Here is a 16127-nt window from a genome sequence, read left to right as displayed (position 1 = left end):
GTAAGCTGTTCGATAAGCCCAAAGTGTATCATGTAGCTTCTCCGTCCAAGCTTTCCTCTGCCCATTTACCGTCTTTTAAAGTATCTGCTTAATCTCCCGATTGGACACCTCAACCTGTCCATTAGTTTGGGGATGATATGCAATGGAAACCTTGTGACTAACACCATATTTAGCAAGAAGATTTTTGAACTAGGTGTTAATGAAGTGCGTACCTCCATCACTAATTATTTCTCTTGGTGTACCAAATTGGAAAATATGTTCTTCTTCAAAAATATCAGCACCACTCTTGCATCATTGGTCGGACTCACCATAGCTTCCACCCATTTAGAGACATAGTCAACTGCTACAAGAATGTACAGATTACCTTTTCAAGGTAGGAATGGGCCCATGAAATTTATCCCCCAAACATAAAAGACTTCAACTTCTAAATATTATTGAAGGGCATCTCATGATACCTAGTTATGGTACCCAACCTTTGACATTGATCACAATTCTTTATGAAAGCAATTGCATCTCTAAACAAATTAGGCTAGAAAAAACCTTATTATAGCACTTTTCTCACAGTCTTCTCACCCCCAATGATGTCCACCATATGGATATGAGAGGTAATCTTTAAGCACCTTTGAAAATTCAGCCTCTAGGATACACCTACAAATGACTCCATCTGGACCCTATTTGAAAAGGTACGGTTCATCCCAAATGTAGGCATGAGAATCATGGATTAATTTCTTTCCTTGTTGTGTGGTGGCCTCAGGATGTTACACCTTACAAGATATCAAGTTCACAATATCCGTATACCATGGGAACTCACCTGCATAAATGGACAACAACTTCTCATCAGGAAACTCATCCTTAATACTTAGGGAGTCATCAACTATATGGTCTCGATTCTCTAGCCATGACAAATGTTAATTAGCTTGATTTTCAGCCCCTTTCCTATCTCGCACCTCAAGATCGAATTCTTGAAGTAATAGAATTCACCTAATAAATCATGGCTTCGCATCCTTTTTTATTCACAATATACTTAATAGCACAATGGTCAGTATGAACAATGACCTTAGTACCAACTAAGTAAGATCTAAATTTGTAGAATGCATACACCACTGCCAATATCTCTTTCTCTGTAACCATTAGTTTACTTGAGCATTATTCAATACTTTGCTAGCATAGTAGATAGAGAAAAATACCTTATCTCTTATTTGACCCAAAACTGCTCCCACAACAATATCATTAGCATTATACATAAGCTCAAAAGGTAACTCCCAATCTGGCGTAATCAGAATTGGTGCTTCAGTCAACTTCTTCTTAAGATTTTCAAAAGCTTCATTGCAATCTGCTCCAACTCAAACTTGGCTTCTTTCTCTAACAATTTGCACTTGGGGCTTGTAATTTTTGAGAAATCTGGAATGAATCGTCTATAGAACCCTGTATGTCACAAAAAGCTCCACACTCCCTTAACTGTGATTGGATGATGCAAATTTTCAATCACTTCAACCTTCGCCTTGTCCACTTTGAGTCCTTTGCATGACACTTTATGGCCTAGAACAATTCCTTCTGTAACCATAAATTGGCATTTTTCCCAATTCAACACCAAGTTCGTCTCTTGGGATCGTGCTAGGACTCTGTCAAGATTTTGCAGGCACTTTTCAAATGAATTACCATACACAGAGAAATTATCCATAAATACCTCCACAAATTCTTCCACCATGTCTGAGAATATCGCCATCATACATCTCTAAAATATAGCGGTGCATTGCATAAGCTGAAGGGCATGTATCTAAACATGTATGTACCATATGGACACGTAAAAGTTGTCTTCTCATGGTCTTCCGGTGCTATGATTATCTAATTGTAGTTGGAGTACCCATCCATAAAACAATAATACTCTTACCCTGCCAATCTATCCAGCATTTGGTCAATGAAGGGAATTAGATAGTGATCTTTATGAGTTGCTTCATTCAACATTCAATAATCAATACATATACTCCAATCATCACCATACGTGTGGGAATCAACTTATTATCATCATTGGTTATTACAGTCATTCCTCTCTTCTTTGGTACATAGTGTATCGAACTCACCCATTTGCTATCAGAAATTAGGTAGACAACACCACTATCTAACCACTTGATCACTTCCTTTTTGACTACCTCCTTCATCACAGGATTCAGCCTTCATTATTCCTTCACTCTAGGTCTATAACCCTCTTCCATGTAGATGTTGTGCATGCAAAATACTGGATTAATTCCTGTAATATCAGACATTTGCCAGCCAATCACCTTTCTTCTCCTCTTTAGCACTGGTATAGCTTTCTTAAGCTCTAAGTTAGGAGCTTCTTCGACTAAAGGCTTGGGTGATGGACCAATTGGCCTTTTCAAAGGCTCAAACTGCACTTTCTTCATCATAATCACTGCCAAATTCATAACCTAGACCAATTACAATGCTTCCACATCTCTATATAGATTATGACCCATCAAAGCTCGCTCTAATGGATCATCAGACAATAACAACTGCCAATTCAAAGCAAGATCAATAACTGATATAGAAGACAACTCCTCATATATGGATGGTAATTTCAATGCTTTGTACACATCAAAAACTTCCACTTTATTGTGTGCTTGCATTGTTATTTTTCTAGCTACTACATTAATGAGTGACTGTCTTATTACTAAGAAGGGTCGTCCCAAAATAAATGGAATAACAGGATTAACCTCAAAGTCAAGAATTACAAAATCCACCGGGAGGATTAAAGATCCTACTTACACTAACACATCTTTAATAATACCATCTAGCCTAGCAATGGACCTATCCGCCAACTGCAACACAATAGTCATGGGTTTGGGACTCCCAAGACCCATCATCCGATACCATGATATGGGCATGAGATTTATGCTAACACCCAAGTCACACAATCCACCTGCACAAATAGTCTATCCAATGGTAATCTGCAAAGTGAAACTACCTGGATCCTTTAACTTCATGGGCAGTTTATTTCAAATTTCAAACGTGCACTCTTAAGTAAGTGTAACTATAGCATATTCGGTCAACCAATTCTTTTTGGCAACAATATCCTTTATGTATTTTGCATATTTTGGCACACTCTACAGAATGTCAACAAGAGAAAGATTTACTTGAACCTGCTTCAGAAGATCTAAGAACTTCTTACAACTTGCTTCTTCTTGATGCTTCCTTACCCTTTGAGGAAAGGGTAAGGGGATAGTCTTCTTTTCCATATGAATTTTATCTCTTTTCTCTTTTTCCTTGACTTCCTTCTTTGTATTCTTTCAAACTGTCATCAGTAACTATAGGATTATCCTGCTCTTGAACTGTCTCCTTAATTTACAGCCCACACTTTGTTGTAACACCATTTACCTACTTCAGATTGGCCTCTATATCACTAAGTAATGCTTCTTGTGGCCTTGTATTCTGTGATCCTACAAATTGACCTAACTACAACTCTAGATTTCTTGTAAGCAATTGTTGACTCTTCAAATTAGCTGCAAGCTATGCCTGTTGAGTCTTTATGTCTACTACAAACTGTGCTTGTTAAGCCATAAACTGCTTAATCAATTCCTCTATATTGCTAGTTTGAGCGGTCGCCTGATTATTTTAAACCGTCTATGGATTTGGTTGCTCTGATCCCTTGTACTGATTTGCATTCTGTGTCTGATTTCCACCCTATGAGAAATTAGGGTGGTTCCTTCAATTGGGATTATACGTGTTGCCAAAATTTTGTTGACCCTGATGATTTCCATTCCCCACGTAGTTGACTGAATCTGGATTAAAAAAATATGTGTTTGTTGTGTGCTCACTACTTTTGCAAACTTCACACCACGAATATACCTATTAAATGCATTTTTTGTAGCTGCTGGTACTGTCACACCTAACTTTAGGTTGTTTAGCTGAGTAGTCATATAGTTTTGCACTGCTGCAATCTGTTCCTATAATACAGTGAACTGATCTACCTCTAATACCCCTCCAACCTTTTTGGGAGCACTCCTTGAGTCTACATGCCAGTCAAGATTCCCTTTTAAGATTGATTCAAAAGTGTATACAATTCTTTATAGGTTTTCTCCAAAGCTTGTACTACTACTACTGAATCCAAGAGAATCTTCATATTCGACTCAAGGCCTTCTATAAATATATGCACCAAGACATCATTCAATTAATGATGATAAGGATAATTTTTTAGCATGCCTTTAAATCTCTCCCAATATTGGCAGAGATTTTCTACATTTTTTTTCTAAAACTCAAGATCTCACTCCTCAATAGTGCAGTCTTTTAGGATGGAAAGAATTGAATAAGGAACTTTCAACCACAATTTTCCCAAGAAGTGATGGAGCATGGTGGTTCAGCATGTAACCACCTCTTTGCTTCCCTATTTAGAGAAAAAGAAAAGAGTGTCACATAGTTTCAATTGTACCATATATTGTTTCAATTGCCATCAGCCTCCTGGCTTAGGCTTTTGAATTTTGTTAGTCACATAGTTCGTAAGTGGGATTTCCACCTCACGAATAGGTCTTGCAGCTGGTTAAACAGGAACGGCTGGAATAACCAGAGCTGGAACATTTCCAATATTTTGATCAATAATATTAGGATCTCGTAGTTCAGCCATCTGACCCTGTTAAATGAAATGTTAAGCTCTTAGCCTTTGATAAAAAATCAATTCCAGTTCTGCACAAGGCACTACCAACTCTTTCTCTCTAGCCATTCTAGTATTTAGCTAAACCTATAAAAATTCGTCCGCTAAGATCAAGTTGATAACACTTAGACTTATTATCAAAAAAACAAAAATTAAGAAATTCACTAATTTTACTAGTCCTCAGCAACGGCATCAAAAACTTGACAGCTCACACGCAAGTGTACGTGGTCTTATAAAGTAATATAGTAGCTTCAAAGAAGCCCCAAGTATCGATCTCTCAGGGACTTACATTCGCTGCCTATCTAATTGTAGTTTAACTAATTGAGAAGAATAAATAAGAAGAGAGTTTGTAATTTTGTTAATTAAAAATAAAATAAATAATGCAAAAATTAAATTCTTGAAACAATCAATGGAAGAAACCCCAGGGTTAAATCACTTTGAACAATTATACTATGTTATTGAAATTAATTTGTTAACTTGCTCATCGTAGTTGTTGATTCGTAGGGTTAATTGCATGATCATGGTTTCCCAACCTATAATATTTTACCTAATATGGACATTACAACTACATTGTTGAGCAGTAATAATCCAATTAAGTGAATTAAAGCTATCATCTTACATATGAATCAAGTAAGGCATCTAAGTACATCCCTGTCCTAGACACTAAGTTTAATTCTTTATTTTATAAAAGAATAAGAACACAAACTTTGTTTATTCTCATGTTCTGTCTCCTTATTCCCTCTCCCGAGATCAAAAGGTCGACAATATATGTATTTTATGGGTGATCAATCCATAAAATAATTAAAACAAGAATAAACAAACAACCAAATATGATAAGCAAAATTAACAAAATTAATCTAAAACAATAGTAATCATGTTCTTGGCTTTAACCCCAAAAGGTGGGTTTTTAGCAACTAATATTCATAATCACAATCCAAATAATTGAGTACATAATATAAAAAATGAAAGACTAAAAGTAAAATTAAAACCTAATAAACTGTATAGCCGCCTCCATATAAATTCTCCAAAGTTGTCTAGCCGTGTAAAAATTCCCCCCGTTTTTCAAAAGTTCACCAATATATATATTCTAAGGGTCGCGAATCCTTAAAATAGTTAAAACAAGAATAAATAAAAAACCAAATATGATAAGAAAAAATTAAACGAATTTAATCCAAAACAATAGTAATCATGTTCTTGGCTTTAACCCCGGAAGGAGGTATTTTTAGTCCTTAATTTTTCATATCATGTTATGTCCCCGTCAACGGCGCCAAAAACCTGTTGTGTCCATATGCACACACAAGTGTACGTGATCTTACAAGTAGTATAAAGGCTTAGATAGTCAGATATCGTTCCCACAAGGACTAATAAACTAGAAATTTAGTCAACTTTTAGTTTGACAAAAATTAGTATTAAGTGCTTGAGAGTATCTTGATGATTGTGAAATTATGAATAAAAATGTAAATTATTAAACAAGAAATAACTAGTGATGACTAGAGAAAATCAAGCAACGGTTGTAATTAATAATGATAATGATTCCAGGATTGAGGCATTTCGAACAATCATACAATTCTCTATTCTTATCACAGTCTAATTGGTTATCGGGTTGTTCAATCGCAAGGTTTATTCCATGATCTTGGTATCCCGACCTCAAATCTTCTATCTATTGAATATTATAGCTACAACTCCCACAGAGATACAACAATTCTTCTAAATTGATAAAGTTATCTTCTTGCAATTGAACCGACCAAGGTTTTTAGGTATATCTCTATCCTAAATGCTAATTCAAATCTCTTATTTTATAAAAGGATAAGAACGTTACTCCCTAATTTCTTCATTCTATCCTACGATTCTCCTCCCATATGCATATAAAAATATATATTTATTCTAATGGTGTCCACTCATCAAAATAGTAAGTGCAAGAAATTAAGAACAACCCAGATGATAATCCAAAAATAAACTATGAATGAGAATATAAAATAGTAATCATGTTCTTAGCCTCAACCCTATAATAAGGATATTTAGCCACTCATGTTTGAATTCAACATCCAAAATAAGTAATTAATTATACCCAAAATAATTCTTGAAGTAAAGAAGTTTAAAACAAATATTAAGAACCCTAAAAGAAAGAATTTTGTGCTTTTTCCGCTGCTATGCTTGCCAAAAGCCCTTGTAATTGTGCTCAAGTGTTTCTTTTATACAAGGGAAAATTTTACCAGATTTGGAATCTTGATGCGACGCATCAAAAATTGCGTTGTATCACCCAACATTTTGTGTCCTTATTGCATTGTTCTATTGGAATTCCACTTCCAAAATAAGGCTAAGTCCATTTTGTTACCACATGACGTGATGCGTGACATCGCATCTGTCACTGGAAGTTGCTCCTCAATATTTATCTAAGTGTCAAAAACTGAGGCATAAACACGACACATTGATATCACGTTAATACACTTGAAGTTGCACATGAAATTTTTGCTAACTCAAAAAAATCACGGATCAACGCGACGCGTTGATATCGCATCGATGTACTGGAAATTATTCTTCTATTTTTTTCTAAGGCACATAATGTTACCAGTTGACGCGATGCATTGAGATTGCATCGTGTCACTATAATTCTTCTCCATTTTGTTTCCTTTATCTCATCAATCCTCAGCACCTTTCGTTCTTCTTTCTTCTCATGCATCTCCATATGTTTTTGCCTTCGATTTGCATGGTTCTTTTCCTCATCGTGATATGTATCCCATTTTCTTCCAAATTAATAGAAAATCAATCCTGTTTTTCTAATCACATCAGTTAGCTACGAAACACAATTTAATAAGAAATTCAACATGTTTAACATACTTTTTATTCTTAAAATAAGTCCAAATATCGGTAAATAGCGGTGTTTGAATATATAAATACGCCCAAGATCAACTCGTAACCACCTTACCCTCCCCTTACGTACCTTTATCAGTCCATGAGGGTATCATACTCTTTCCTATACAGCATGAACTCCCCTTGTTCAAACTTAATGCATATGAGTTGTATACTACTCAACCGTATAGAAGGGGGCCTCAAACCAAGTGGACTATTTTTATTATGAGTGAAGGTTACGATTTAGGATGATTCATACCCTTTGGACACGGCTCAAGTGTGACCACTCAAACCCACAAAATTATGGTTGACCTAGGAGAATCCTAGTGTACAAGTTTGGGTACAACTCATAACCTAGGGTACAGTTTCTAAAGAAGTCATATGAGGGAGTTGTACCCCTGGACAAGGTCATATTTTAGATTTAACTAAGGGCCTTGTGGTCATTTCCCTTACCTATAACCCTAATCCCACACACTTTATAAGACTTTGTAGCTTCCTAAGCCCTTATTTTACAAGATTCAAACATTCCAAAATTCCAAAACACTCTCAAAGTTCTTGAAGAAATATTGTAGGCTAGGGTTTGGCGGATGAGCATCTAGAGGTAAGAAGAGTCAAGTTGTCTTAGTGGATCATCTTGTTTAAGGTATGTAACTCTTCCCCGTTCTAAATAAATCTAATCCCATGTATTTCACACTTGGATTAGTAAGTGTACATGGTGGTTTAGAAATTAAATGAAAAGGGTTTTGTTGCTAAACAATGAATAATCATGATTCTTACCTAGTCTTATGTTTATTCATGTTGTTGATGCTGAATTGCATATGTGGGTGATATTTGTATGTGTTCTAAAATGTGGTTCATGAGTAACCCTATTCTTGATGATTTTCACCATGAAAATTGACTTGTAAAAGGTAAGTGCATAAGGTGTTTGTGAAAATGTCTAATTGAATTGCCTAAAAAAATTATTGGTGATGCATTGAACTAGGGAAATTCCCCAATAGTTATGAATGATTGATAAATATTATTTTGAAGGCATTATGATCCATGTATTGTTAAATTAATGATATTGTTGGGTTAATGACTAATAAGAGTTGATACCTTAAGCATGAAAATAAACTTGATGTGTGTGTTGAGCCTAAGTGTGGTGTAAGGTATTGTAAACTTTATAATGATATATGAATAATTATGTGGGTCTTGATGACCATTAATTGAATTGTATGATGAAATGTGTTAAGGAATTGGCCTATTAAAATGGCTGAGCAATGAAGGCTCCCATGAGGACCATGTGGTCATGCATAGATTTAAATTGGTTAACTGAGTTGGAGTCCTTAAATGTGAAATGAATGGATGGTTGTTAATGCATGAACTAATGTGTAAAGAGTTCAAATGGTGACCAACAATGACAGTTGAGTTGATTTCCTCATCTAATGATATGACTAGTGATTTGAGTACATAGTCCTATAAAATAATGGGTGATTTGAGTTCCTCGTCTAATAATATGACTATTGATTTAGGTTTCTAGTCCCATGAAATTATGGGTGATTCAAGTTCCTCGTATAATGACATGGCTAGTGATTCAAGTTATCTGACTTGTGATATGACTAGCAATTCAAGTTCTTAATCTGAAGAGATATCCTAAGGTTAAAATACCTTGTCAAATGAAATGGCAAGTGATTCCAGTTCATAGACCGGTGAAATGAATATTGATTCGAGTTCCTAGTCCAATTAAACAACAAATAATTTGTGTTCTTTGTCAAATGGGACAAATAATGATTCAAGTTCCTAGTCTGATGAGATAGCTAGTGATTCGAGTCCTTAGTTCGATTAGCTGGCTAGTGATTCAAGTTCCTAGTCCAAAGAGATAGCTTGTGTCCTAAGTCCCCCTACCCCCACCTAATCATATTGGTTGAATTGGTTAACTTGGTTAACTTGGTCAAAGATAGTGTGTTGGTTGAGTTAATTTGGAGTTCAGATCCCCTTTGAATAATGTAATGAAGAAGTTTAAGGTTATAAAATTGGTAAGATGGAAGATTGGAAGTTCTTTACTCCATGTCTCATGAATGATGAATTGATAATACATGCTAAGTCTTGATTTTCCTTTGGAATCTTATTATGAACATGTCGTGTACGTGAATGTGTATAAGTATGTGTTTAAGAATGTGATTAAATTTCTATGCCTAATAAGAATGGTTTGAACCAAAGTGTGGAGAATTAGTGTCCTCCACTTTCTATCTCATGATTGAAGAGTTCAAGAATGTTGTCAAGTCTTAATATCTTATTGGTATATGATATGTATCTATATGTATGGATAAGTGTACGAATGTTATTGAATATGATATATAGACTTGTTGTTGAATGATTATGTTATTTTATCCTTACCCTTGAGTTTCATACTAACGCTCCAATCGCTAATCATCTCCGGAGGCTATGTCCCCATGCGATATAATGTAATATCCAAAAGTTTCCAAACTAATTTTGTCTCAAGAATGTCCAATATTATCTTCTAAATTGAATGATGTTTGTTACATGGGGAATTTTCAAGATTTTCACTTTTTTCATGTGGGAAATTTAATAAGCTTTCCATCAATATAAAATTCACCTAAATTCAGTAACCGGGTAAGAAGTTATGAATATTTCAAGTTTCCATCATAAAACATCACCGTATTAGACAGTGACGCACCGCACCGCAGGAGAAAATAGCAATTGTCAAATTCCAATAGGGGTCTGCGAAACTGGTGTGTCACGCTAAACTTCCAGGTCACAAATAAAGTGGCAACGTGATGGCTCCGCGTTACGCCATTCCTCAATTTCCCAGTTGTCAAATTCCAGTGACACGGTGCAATAGCGCCACGTTGCGCCAGGGGTCCGATTCAGGAAAATTCAACTAAAATTAAAAGACGTATCCAGGGTTAAAAGGGTCAATTTCCCACCCCTATTTAAGTTATTTAATGTGAAATTCAATTATTTGGAACCCAAAATATACTAGTTTCTCTCATTTTTCTCTCAAGAACAAGCTAGGGTTTCAATTGGGGACTCAATTTCAAGAAAGTCACTCCATCAATCTTTGCTAAATCAAGGACTAAGGTATGCGTTGTGTTGATTTATGGATTCCTTTCATCCTTAAAGCTCAAGAACCCTATTTTAAATTATGAATCATGATATTTATGTTGTGGGTTGGTTATAACCATGTTTATCTTGTTATATGATTCCCAGGTTGGAATATTTATGTGTTTTTCATGAAACTACATTAGCAAGTGAGAGAAATCCATAAATTAAATTATTTATAATGTGTCAATTTGATGATTAGGCCTATTCTCTAAGGGTGTATGCAAGGTGTTTGATAAAATGCCTGGGAGGATAGAAATTATGCACTATAGATTAATTGTGATCCAAAATGACTTCCATGCTATTCTAATGTATTGAAATTATTTGTCGGATTGCTCATGAGTTAGTCATATGAAATTATGTTATGTATACATTCTATCTTATTCACATACCAAGCTATGATAATCAAATACCCATGAAATATCTTCAATTATTGTATTATGGATTGTTGATGTTAGTCATGTATTCAAGAATGTTGTGCCTTGTCAGTTTCCTTCCATCAAGTCCTGAGGGTACTTGTACCAAAAAAAATAGTTGTGTGCCTAGATTTAGTGTCATGTTTTAATGATATCCTTAGTCAATCCATGGTCTATAGAACCCAGTCAGTCATATGACTCAAGAAAGCTCAGTAATTTAGTAATCTCAATAGTACTCTATCAGCTAACAAAACTCTATGAATTCATTCTAATCCAGTTCAGTTAATCATGTTCAGTGTCTATTCAGATGGGAGTAGGAATTAGCACTGAGTGAACCCAATGATGGGAACACACACTATCAGATAAGGGTGTGATTCTTATAAGTCATCCTTGTATTCTAGAACTATGTAGCCAGCATAGGTTGAGACATCAACACTATCAAATGAGGGTTAATGAGGTGGATAAGCAGTGTCAGATAAAGGCCCATCATTCTCTTTTGGGGACACTGTCAGATGAGGGTCACACATAGCTTGTCCTTACCGATGGTGCAATATTGACACCCTTCCAATCAGGGTTACAGATTGGACCCCAACTCAGCTATAATGCATTATTTGGGGCATGTCTGCATTCATCTATCCTCCTTATCAATTTTATGAACAATTAAATCATGGCTGTTGTGAGAAAGGAAAGACCTGGTGTTTTCCATGTGGTCAATTGGGTAACATACAATGGGAGTGTCTCATAAGGGTTACCGCTTGGGAGAAAAAGATGTTGGTTATCATTTCTCTAGCTTTGACACCCAAGGATTCCTAAGTTTAGGATAATAGTGCCAGTCAGCTCCAATCTGCCCTCCTTGTAAATTTTATGGCCAGAGTCATCATGATTAGTATGAGAAAGGGAAAAATAGATGTTTTCATTATGGTCAGGTCAGGCACATGCAACAAGAGTTCCCCTCTCGAGCAGCTTCTTTGGCCAACAAAGCCCCTATAGCTACTTCTCCTACTCCAGTATCAAAAGATGTTATCTCTACTTCTATTTATGGTACCGACACTAGCCGAAGTCCCTTTTATGCACTTTATACTCACTAGAGGTCTGAAGCATCTCCAAATAATGTCATAGGTATGTTAAAAATTTTCTCCAATGATGTGTATTGTTTGCTTGATCCAGGGTCTACTCTTTCTTATTCTCCCCCGTATGTGGTAGTGCATCTTGATTGTAGTCATGAGTGTTGTCAAGTACTTTCTCTGTTTCTATCTCGGTAGGAGACTCTATAGTTGTTAACAAAGTCTATAAGGAATGTGTGATATCTGTTGTGGTAGGGATACTTTCGTTGACTTGATAAAGTTGGACATGGTTGATTTTGATGTTATTCTGGGATGGATTGGTTGCACTTTTGCTATGCTTCCTTTGATTGTAGGACCCATATGTTCATTTTTAAATTCCCTAATGAGTCGGTCATTGCATGGGAAGATATTTCCTTATTGCCTAAGGAAAGGTTCATTTCATATCTTAAAGCCAAAAGGTTGATTTCAAAGGCGTGTTTTTGTCATTTAGATTGAGTTAAAGATTCTAATATAGAAGATTCCTCCTCTATAATCCATTCCCATGGTTAATAAGTTTCATGCCATGACCTTTGGGTTGACCAATTCTTCGAAGGCATTCATGGGCTTGATGAATAAGATCTTCTGTCCATTCTTTTATATGTTTTTCATTACCTTCATTGATTATATCTTAGTGTATTCTAAGAGTAAGGTGGATCATATGGATCACCTCCATTCTATGTTGCAACTTTGTAGGATCATTATTGTATGCCAAGTCCTCCGAATGGGAGTTTTATTAAAAGTCATGGCCCTCTTATTTATGTTGTTTGTATCTAGTACAAGGATCATGGCAGATCCCCAAAAGGTATGCGATGGTATGTCTTTTGTTGTCTTGACCTAAGGACTCCTTCTTTGGTATGTTGTGTTGGGATAAGTCTTATTTGTGACCTAGGTGGTTACTATAAAGCACTCCATACCTATGGTGTCGTGTCTCTATTAAGGGTCTTTCCTTGAGTTTCATAAGTGGTTCTTGTGATTTCGTTCCTTTATTACCCTTCTAGTGTTGGTTAGTGGCTCGGGTAGTATGGTGATGTAATGGAACGGGAAATGTAGAAGTCCCTAAGTTAGGGAATTTCTTGGCTCAAGTAGTGTGGTGATATGTTGGAATAGGAAATGTAGAAGTCCCTAAGAGGGGAAGATTTAGGGTTCCTTTTAAGGCTTTATATAGTGGGGGATATTGTTCTCCCATTTGATGGTATGAGGTTGCTAAGGGTACGTTGCTTGACCCCAGTTTAGTTTACCGTGCCTTAGAAAAAGGTGAAGGTGATTTGTGAGGGGTTGAAAACCACTCAAAGTTGCCAAAAAATCCTATGTTGACATATGGCATAGGAGCTTAGAGTTTAGTATGTGTGATTGGGTATTCTTGAAGGTTTCTCTCATAAAGGGACTGATGCAGTTTGGTAAGAAAGGGGTAAGCTTAGTACCCAATATGTTAGACCCTATCCGGTCTTAAAAGAGGGTTGATAATGTTTTCTATGAGTTGGGGTGGCCTTTTAGATTGGACACCATTACCCCCCTCTCTAACCTCCCCCCCTCATCGATTTTCATGTTTCTATGTTGCGAAGGTGTGTATGTGATCCTTTGTGGGATGTTACCTTAGAGATATTAGTATTTTGGGTTCTTTGTCTTATGAAGATATCTTGGTAAGGATGTTGGATCAGCAATTTTGCCATTTGGGAATGATAGGAGTGTCTTCGGTGAAAGTTCTATGGAGGAACCAACAGTCTGAGGAAGCCACTTTGAAGGCGGAAGGTGACATGAAGTCCATGTACCCGTAATTGTGTTCCATTCTAGAAAATCATGCTTGAGATGTGTGTTGGTGTTCCTAATTTAGTTGTGTATTTTATAGACGATGGGTGAATCCCTAATGTTTATAATTGATTCATTTCTTTGTAGACTAGGGATGGAAGTTCCCAATTCTTGAGTTTCTTTATATCTTTAAACGACAATTTGTTAAGCCCTTAATTTTTAATTGATCAAGTATCTTTGATAAATGATGGCTTGGGATCCCAAGGATCACTGAAATGAAATGCTTGATTGATGATAATCATGATATGTGTTGTGTTGCAACCTTGTTGTGTGTTTCGTCCTAGTTTATTGAAGGATTGGCTACGATGTGTGGTAATGTGTTAACTTTTATTGATGCTCTCCTTACCCGTCATTTGAGGACGAATGATCCTAAGTGGGGGATAATGAAACACCCAAGTATGTGGCCTTAAAAGAATTTTTGGTTTTGAGCATGATTGACCAAGGTACGATTGGACAAGCCACTCGTATTCTTGGTCACGACTCGTACCCACCTTGCCCACCTCTTTTATTCCTTGGTCATCCCATGATGGTATCATACTATTTCCTATACGACATGAATTTCCCTTGGTCGTAACCAATGCATACAATTGGTATACTACTCAACCGTATAGAAGGCAACCTTAAACCAAGTGGACTTTTTTGTCACGAGTGAAGATTATGTGTTAGGGATGAGTCATACCCTTTGGATAAAACTCAAGGGTGCCTACTTGTACCCACTACAGCATGGTTTACCTAGGAGAATCCTAGGTTATGAGTTAGGGTACCACTCATACCCTAGGGTACGATTGCTAAGGTAGTCATATAGGGGAGTCGTACCCCTGGACAAGGTCACTTTTCAGATTTTAAATAAAGGCCTTGTTGTCGTTTCTCTAGCCTAAAACCCTATTCCCTCTCATTGTATAAGTCATTGTAGCCTCCTATGCCCTCATTTTACAAGACTCAAACATTCCAAAATACTCTCAAAGTTCTTGGAGCAAGATTGGAGGCTAGGGTTTGGTGGATGAGCATCTAGAGGCAAGAAGAGTCAACTTTCATATAACTTTTCCACTTTTTAAACAACTCTAAACACAATATTTCACACTTGGATTAGTAAGTGCACATGGTGGTTTTTAAATAAGTGGAAAGGGTTTTGTTGCTAAATGATGAATGATGATGATTCTTACATAGTCATTTGTTTATTCTTGTTATTGATGATGAATTAAATATGTAGGTGATTTTTTCATGTGGTATAACATGTGGTTCTGAGTAACCCTAATCTTGATGATTTTCACCATAAAAATGGACTTGTAAAAGGTAAGTACATAAGGTGTTTGTGAAAATGTCTAAGTTAACTTCCTACAAAAATTATTGGTGATGCCTTGAACAAGGGCAATGGCCCAATAGTTATGAATGATTTATAAATGTTATTGTGAAGGCATTATGAGCCATGTATTATAAAATTGGTGATATTGTTGGGTTAATGACTAATAAGGGGATGAAACCTTCAGCATGAAAATTAACTTAATGTGTGTATTGAGCCTAGGTGTGGTGAAAGGTGGTGTACACTTTCTAATGATATGTGAATAATTATATAGGTCTTGATGACCATGAATAGAATTGTATGATAAAATGTGTTATGGCATCGGCCTATTAAAATGGTTGAGCAACGAAGGCTCGCATGAGAACCATGTGGTCATTATAGTGTTGAGTTGTCTAATTGATCTAAAGTACTTTAAGGTGAAATGAATTGGATGGTTGTTAATGCACAAACTAATGGGTAAAGATTTCAAATGGAGACTAACAAATGACGGGTGATTTGAGTTTCTTGTCTAATGATATGACTAGTGATTTGAGTTCTTAGTCCCGTGAAAAGATGGGAGATTCGAGTTGCTCGTCTAATTATATGACTAGTGATTAAAGTTCCTAATCTCATGAAACAACGGGTGATTCAAGTTTGTCATCTAATGAAACAGATAATGATTTTAGTTCCTAGATTGGATATATGACTAGCAATTTGAGTTCCTAGTCCAAAGATATCTCTTGAGGTTAAAATACCTCATCAAATAACAAATAGTGATTCGAGTTTGTAGACTGGTGAAATGACTAGGGATTCAAGATCCTAGTCCAATGAAACAATGACTGATTCAAGTTCCTCTTCTAATAAAACATCTAGTGATTTGGGTTCTATGTGACAACTAGTGATTCGAGTTCCCAGTCTGATAAGATGGC

The 16127-nt window shown here is 36.1% G+C and overlaps 1 non-coding gene across 1 annotated transcript; it reads left to right on the top strand.

Moving 5' to 3' along the window:
• The first annotated feature begins 4166 nt into the window (after positions 1 to 4166).
• LOC124889884 lies at positions 4167 to 4272 on the top strand. Its single transcript, XR_007048797.1, has one exon. It is a non-coding gene; the product is annotated as a small nucleolar RNA R71 (small nucleolar RNA).
• The last annotated feature ends 11855 nt before the right edge of the window (positions 4273 to 16127 follow it).

Source organism: Capsicum annuum, chromosome 12, assembly GCF_002878395.1.
Source record: "Capsicum annuum cultivar UCD-10X-F1 chromosome 12, UCD10Xv1.1, whole genome shotgun sequence".
NCBI lineage: Eukaryota > Viridiplantae > Streptophyta > Magnoliopsida > Solanales > Solanaceae > Capsicum > Capsicum annuum.
This window is presented reverse-complemented; position numbering and strand designations above follow the sequence as displayed.